Here is a 7,799-nt window from a genome sequence, read left to right on the forward strand (position 1 = left end):
CAGGGGGGTGGACTAGATGGCCTGTATGGCCCCTTCCCACTCTAGGATTCTAGGATTCTATGAACATGGTTGGGAGTGCCCGTGGCCCACAGAAATGCCAGCTTGCCAACTCTTCTTTCAAGGGAGGCCTCTCCGTGACATCTTCCCATATCACCCGTCCCAAGAGCCAGCGTAGTGGTTGAGGTAGCCTCTGATCTGGAGAGCCATTTGATTCCCCACTCCTTCACATACAGCCGGCTGGATGACCTTCAGCCAGTCACAGCTCTCTCAGAGCTCTTTCAACCCCACATACCTCACAGGTTGTCTGCTGTGGGGAGAAGGAGGGAAGGCCATTGCAAGCCACTTTGAAACACATGAGGCCTGCTGGGTGACCTTGGGCCAGTCACAGTTCTCTTAGAGCTGTTCTTGTAGAGCAGCTCTTTTAGAACTCTCTCAGCCTCACCTACCTCACAGGGTGACTATGGTGGGGAGAGGGAGGGAAGGTGATATTAAGCCCTTTGAAACACATGAGGCCTGCAGGGTGACATTGGGCAAGTCACAGTTTTCTTAGGGCTATTCTTACAGAGCAGTTCTCTTAGGGCTCTCTCAGCCCCATCTACTTCACAGGCTGTCTGTTGTCAGGAGAGGAAGAGAAAGGGTTTGATAAACCACGTTGGGATTCCTTCAGGAAGTGGAAAGCACTCCCTGCTTTCACAGGGAACCCTCCTTCGAGGAAGAGTCGCACCTTGAATAAATCTTTGTTGGTCTTAAAGGTGCCACTGGACTCTGATTTTGTTTTGATGCCCCCCCCCCGCCCTCAGCTGTTTTGTTTTTCTCTCAAACGGTCATGGCCCAGATCAGCCAGCAGATGGCAGCAGACCCCTGACCAGCTGTCTCATCCTGCACATGGGGGTCCCGGCTTCCCTCCCTCCTCTGTCCAGCAGGGTTGCATTGGCCACTTCGGAATCCTTCCCCATCTAGGACCACAGCACACACACCGCCCCCCCCCCGCAGATGCCCCTACCCCCCCCCAGCTGCACACCTGGAAGACACCTGGAAGACCCCGACTGTTTCCCAAAGGAGACCAGTGGCTGAGGAAGGAAGGAAGGAAGGAAGGAAGGAGGGAGGGAAGGAAGGAAGGAAGGAAGGAAGGAAGGAAGGAAGGAAGGAGGGAAGGAAGGAAGGAAGGAAGGAAGGAAGGAAGGAAGGAAGGAAGGAAAAGGGGTAAAGAAAGAGGAAGGAAGGAAGGAAGGAAGGAAGGAAGGAAGGAAGGAAGGAAGGAGGGAAGGGAAGGGAAGGGAAGGGAGGGAGGGAGGAAGGAAGGAAGGAAGGAAGGAAGGAAGGAAGGAAGGAAGGAAGGGAAAAGGGGAGTAAGGAAGGAGAAAAAAGGAAGGAAGGAAGGAAGGAAGGAAGGGAAGGAAGGAAGGAAGGGAGGGAGGGAGGGAGGGAAGGAAGGAAGGAAGGAAGGAAGGAAGGAAGGAAGGAAGGAAGGAAGGAAGGAAGGAAGGAAGGGAAAAGGGGAGTAAGGAAAGGGGAGAAAAAAGGAAGGAAGGAAGGAAGGAAGGAAGGAAGGAAGGAAGGAAGGAAGGAAGGAAGGAAGGAAGGAAGGAAAAAGGGGAGTAAGGAAAGGGGAGAAAAAAGGAAGGAAGGAAGGAAGGAAGGAAGGAAGGAAGGAAAAAGGGGAGTAAGGAAAGGGGAGAAAAAAGGAAGGAAGGAAGGAAGGAAGGAAGGAAGGAAGGAAGGAAGGAAGGAAGGAAGGAAGGAAGGAAGGAAGGAAGGAAGGAAGGAAGGAAGGAAGGAAGAGGGTTATTGATCGTGAAGCCGAGGCCGGTTGGGAGTGCTTCTGGCAAAGAGCTTTCGGAGAGAGACCCTCCTTGGGGCCCAAGGAAAAAGGATCTCTGAAAGACAAAACAAGGGATGCTTGCCAACGTCCTGTATGGCCTCTTCCAACTCTATGATTCTATGATTCTATGATGGTGCCACTGCTGGGGCTTCTCAAGGCCTCAATAACGTTTCAAGGGTTTCTCACTGGAAAGAAAGTTGAGAAAGGCTTGGTTAGAGAAGGGAAAGGCAGGGTTTGGGGAGGTCAGGGGTCCAGTGCCCGAGATCCCACCCGCCAGAGTAGCTGCTTTTCTCCAGCGGGAGCACCCTCTGTCATCTGGAGATCATTTGCTAAATCTGGGAGGTCTCCAGGTCCCACCTGGAGATTGGCAACTGCACCTCCACAGGCTGCATGGCTCCATGGACCGAACTGAATTCCTGCTGAATGGCTTGTGGGTCCCGAGTTATTTTTTGATCCACGTTAAAAATACCTGCTAATGTACCTTCAACAAGCAGGTAGGAAATGTCATCTCCCAGCGGCCCAAATGACCATGATTACAGCAGACAAGCCAGATGCAAGTCGAAAATTGCCTTCCTTGTTCGCGGAGCGGCCGCTGGGGCCCGTTCCCTCTGGCTCAATTAGGTATAATCCGACTCTTCTCCGCGCAGCGGTTCGTTCTGCTGCCTGTTCCCCCAGAGAGATGTTTTGAAATTGTCCTAATTTCTCCCCTCAAAGAACTTGGGGCTGGCTGGAATGGCTCTCCTCTGTAAAGCGAAATGTTTCACAGAGAAAAATCCCCGATGGGTTATTTTTCTTAGAAAATTACAGCGCAGGAAAAAAAATAGTTTCCTAAAAATGCATTGTGACCCCATTCCGGTTCCAAGGGCTTTAAAGGGCCTCCTGGGATCCTGGAGTGACCGGAAGGTCCAAGAAGAGAGCAGCCTTAACGAAAATCAACTTCCCAACCCCTGAGATGACCCAAGCGGGCAATGAAGGCAGACGGGAAGCTACAGCTGCCATCCCTGGTTCGGGGAAGCCTTGGAGATTCGGGGACTAGAGCCCGGGATTTGGGGAGGGGACCTCAATGGGGTGTAATGCCATCAAGTCTTCCCCGCTAAGTGGACATTTTCACCTGGTGAACCGTCCACGGCCTGGAGGTTGGTAACCCCAGGAGGTTGTTAATGTTCAGTGTGGAGAATATTGGCAGTTTAAGAAGAATAATAGTTTTTATTGCTTGAAGAATAAATAGTTTTTATTGAGAACAGAAACAACTATGTAAAGAAGAGAGGAGAGAGATAGTCCTAACAGTCTAACTGACATGTTCTGGAGGGGGGAGAGAGAACCTGGCAGGAAGTGGGCTCAAAGGAGCAGGAAGTCTCCAACTGGGACAATCAGGAAAAGATTATTTGAAAATACCAGGACATTCCTAATCTGCAAACGCTAACCATAAATCCCCTCCGAAGCCCCTGTAGGATATCCTTCCTCAGCTGTCCATAAGATTTCCATCCGCCACCTGGACACTGGCAAGCCACCACGGAATGGATCACTAAGGGGGGAGAGCGGGGAAGGGCAGAGTGATGGTCACCCCCCCCCCCCCCGCACCAGGCTCCTTGCCAACAATTTGTCCAAAGGGAAACGTGGTCCAGGAGCCGGGTAGGGCCGTCTAGGTGCCCCAGCGCCGAGAAAGACATCAACCGCCAACCGGCACTGGCTTATTGTGGCCTGTTCTTTTTATTTCCCAAAACTGACGTTCTTTGCTATTTGTGGAATGGAGTTATTGTTTAAGAACAGAACTCTCTGCAAAGCAATCAGCTTAAAGTGCCCAGGGTCCTTGCCAACACTACGGCCGGAGTCAACCGGCTGGCGGCCGTCCAGAGGCCCCGAGCAACAATGCTGGAGACCAACAGGACTCTGCAGGAGCTGCCCGGAGAGATTTGGGCCTCGTATCGGCAACCTTGGCCAAGGGCTGCCGGTGGAGACACATATCCTGATTCTCTTCCGGACCGTTCAGGACCTCGCCTTGAAAGAGGAGAAGAAGAAGAGCGGGTTTTGTGTACCTTGCCTTCCCCTTCCTCTCCCCACATCAGACACCCTGGGAGGGAGGGGAGGCTGAGAGAGCCCTGAGATTACTGAAGAAGAAGAAGAGTTGGTTCTTATATGCCGCTTTTCTCTACCCAAAGGAGTCTCAAAGTGGCTTCCAGTTGCCTTCCCTTCCTTCTCCCCACAACAGACACCCTGTGAGGGAGGTGGGGTTGAGAGAGCCCCGAGATTAATTAAAGAAGAAGAAGAGTTGGTTCTTAGATACCACTTTTCTCTACCCGGAGGAGTCTCAAAGCAGCTTCCAGTCGCCTTCCCTTTCCTCTCCCCACAACAGACACCCTGTGAGGGAGGTGGGGTTGAGAGAGCCCCGAGATTAATTAAAGAAGAAGAAGAGTTGGTTCTTAGATACCACTTTTCTCTACCCGGAGGAGTCTCAAAGCAGCTTCCAGTCGCCTTCCCTTTCCTCTCCCCACAACAGACACCCTGTGAGGGAGGGGAGGCTGAGAGAGCCCTGAGATTACTGAAGAAGAAGAAGAGTTGGTTCTTATATGCTGCTTTTCTCTACCCGAAGGAGTCTCAAAGCGGCTTACAGTCGCCTTCCCTTTCTTCTCTCCACAACAGACACCCTGTGGGGTGGGTGAGGCTGAGAGAGCCCTGATATCACTGAAGAAGAAGAGTTGGTTCTTATATGCCGCTTTTCTCTACCTCGAGGAGTCTCGCGGCTTCCAATCGCCTTCCCTTTTCTCTCCCCACAACAGACACCCTGGGAGGGAGGGGAGGCTGAGAGAGCTCTAAGAGAACTGGGACTGGCCCAAAGTCACCCTGCTGGCTGCCTGTGGAGGAGGAGGAATGGGGATTCAAACCCAGTTCTCCAGATCAGATTTTGCCTTCGTAGCTTGGGTTGTCCTTCTGTACCCCTCCACAGGGAGCTGGATTGACTCCAGCTTGGAAACCATGGCCTTCATCATGAGAATCAACAAGCAGAGCTTTATGTTTTTTGTTACTTTAGGTTTTTGCGTGTTTTTATGCCAGTTCTTAAGTACTTGTTCAAATTGTTTCCTTTGTGACTAGGAAAGATCAGACACTGTTAAAGAATCAAATCAATAATGTTGAATCTGTGCAACGCCCGACCCGTCTGTCAGAGGTACTCCCTCCAACCAGGGAGGCTTCTTGCTACCTGAGGGCAACCAGGCACGGATCCAGCGCCAGGGCTCAGGGCTGCTAGACGACCCCGTGCACCAAAGGGCCTCCTGGGGGGACCAGTTTGTGCTAGAAACTCAGGTGGCGTTCTTGAGTTCTGGGTTTTCCGGCTTGTTTTCTGCACATGCACTGTGCAAACTTCCCTTCGAGGCTTGAGGGCCACAGTCCTTGCAGGTATGTGTGTGCATGATGTGCTGCCGAGTCCCTTTTGACCTCTGGCAGTCTGGGGAATTAATGACCCCCCCCCCCAGAGCTTCCCAGCCATTACGGCTTTGCTGAGGTCTTGCTGACCGTGGTAAAATATATATTTTTTATTAAATTATCTCAATTCTACAAAACACTCTATATACAGCGGATTTTTCAAAAAATCTATAACTCTTTTATGTACAAATCTTCCAAGTAACTAACTCCAGTTTACAAATTACACAATTCAACATTAGCAACTTTGAAAATTATAAATTACAAGATTCAAAGTTACGCCAACCACAAGACCACACTCCCACGGCTAATCCCCCCCCCCCCAGCAGTAACTTATAGCTACTGTCCCCCACCTCCTTATGTGATCGGCATTTCCAGCCACAGCCACCATCTGCGCCAAACTGGCACCGGTTTTCAATCTAGGCTCCCTGGATTGAGCATGTCCGTCTCTGCTTGGGCCTTCCTTTTTCCCTGTCCCCTCCCACTTTCCTTAGCATGGCCGTCTGTTCCGGTGACTCTTGTCTCCTCCGAATGAGACCCCCGTGTGGGAATGCGCAAGGTCTGCCGTGCGCATGACAGCATACAAAGAATATCCACGGGGAGGTCATGCCCACCTACGTACTGGGAGTGGGCTTATGAGGCTGTCAGGACGTTTTACTGCCTCCTTCCCCTGTTTCTCCCCAGGGACACCGACTCCCAGGGCAATGCCGCAAGCATTCCCGGGGGAAATCGCCCTGCAGCCACCGAACGTGCCGAGGGACAGAGTAGCCCACTGCGGCGTTTGCCCTTCGCCCCTCAGAGCTGTCGGCAGGAGAGCCCAGCACCCGCCAGCACCGTGATGGGCATCCAAAGAGACAGGCCACTGCGGGGCCCGTGAGGACACTCTGATCCAGGAGCTGACATCTTCCCTTTGTGCCCCTGCCAAGCTGATGGCGCGAGGTGACCGGGTGGAAGCAGACAGGCTGTTTTTCACACGTCCGGAGAAGGCCCTGACCCATTTGGGACGCTGAAGATGCTGCGCTGCATCTTCCTCCCTCCCGTTCCTTTTCCGCTGGAGAGGAGGCTGTTAACCTCGGAGCCCTGGCCGGGATCCAGGTGCCGTCATGGTGGGCTCGTCTCCCTCCCAATTCCAATTTGCTCTGCGGAGATTGCTGTGTACCCTTAGGAGGGGGAGGAAGCCCACAAAGGCCTCACAGAGACCCTCCGTGGCGACTGATCGAGACGGGCGGCCACGTTAGCCGGACTGTGGCCGTGGGAAAGAGCTGGGCTCCAGCCGCACCTTCATGAGCCCCACCATTTGTGGCAGGGGGGAGCATCCTGAAGGAGGGAGCCGTGATCCCCGGACGCTCCTCTCCTGCCCCCAATTCTTTTAGTCTTTTGGGTGCTGCTGGACTCCGGCTCCTTCCTGCCGCTGCAGACAGACTCCCGCCATCTTGCTCTCTCTCCACGGAAGGCACCCAATTTAGCCTCACAGACTGGGAACCTGAAGAAGGGAGCCGTGGCACAGGAAAGCTCCCCCCCTGCCCCCAAGATTGTTGACCCCCCACCCCTGCTTCCTTAGTGCAAGGACAGGGATCCCCACGCTATGAGTGTGCGAAGGAGCTTGGCTAGGTTTGCTTTGGGACATGGGCAGGGGTAGTCAAACTGCGGCCCTCCAGATGTCCATGGACTACAATTCCCAGGAGCCCCTGCCAGCATTCGCTGGCAGGGGCTCTTGGGAATTGTAGTCCATGGACATCTGGAGGGCCGCAGTTTGACTACCCCTGGACATGGGGATGGTGCGGCTTGCCAGTATCACACCCCCCTCCCCACCCGTGGTGTCACTTCCTGGGGGAAATGGATGTGATGTCACCTCACTCCAGGAATTGTCAGAAGGTTTATGCTAAAACCACAGAGCGGCTAGCTATTTCTAAGTTGGTGGGCCTATCCCAACACTGTGGAGAGGCTGGCAACCCTGGATTTTGCACATGCTGGTTTTGCATTCTGGCAAATCTGTGTTTAAGTCATTCCCGCCGTCAGCCTGGGTGGAAAGATGGCGTGGAGACATTTTCAGTGAAATACTCGGGCCCTAAACAACCACGATGCTGTGGGATTAGCCCAGGGCTCAGTGGGAGTGTCCATTAGAGAACGGCGGCGTTCAGCTGTTACGGTCCTGATTTTAAAAGAGAAAAAAGGAACAGACAAAGGAGAGGTGAACCTGAATGTCAGGCTGGCTCAACAGGATTGCTTGAGAAATTCCTGGAGTTTTGCTACCAGAAATAGACCTGCCTCCTGACTTTATGATGGGGGAATTAGCAATTTTCAGAGATTTATAAGCTAGCTGTGTAAGACGGAGGAATTTAGTGAGATACTCCACCTGTGTATACAAAGAGCATATCTGGCAAGAAATCTTAGGCAGAGACAGTTCTAAAACTTAATAAAAGGAATTGTACTGAAAACAAATCAAAACGGCCCCTAACAATATGCATGCTATTGAATTGAAATCGGGAGCACAGAGGAAATAAAGAGATCATCAGACAAGAAAGAGGGAGAATTGGGTTAATTTAAGAAGGGTTCCAGA

The sequence above is a fragment of the Paroedura picta genome, chromosome 8, assembly GCF_049243985.1.
Source record: "Paroedura picta isolate Pp20150507F chromosome 8, Ppicta_v3.0, whole genome shotgun sequence".
In the NCBI taxonomy this organism is placed as follows: domain Eukaryota; kingdom Metazoa; phylum Chordata; class Lepidosauria; order Squamata; family Gekkonidae; genus Paroedura; species Paroedura picta.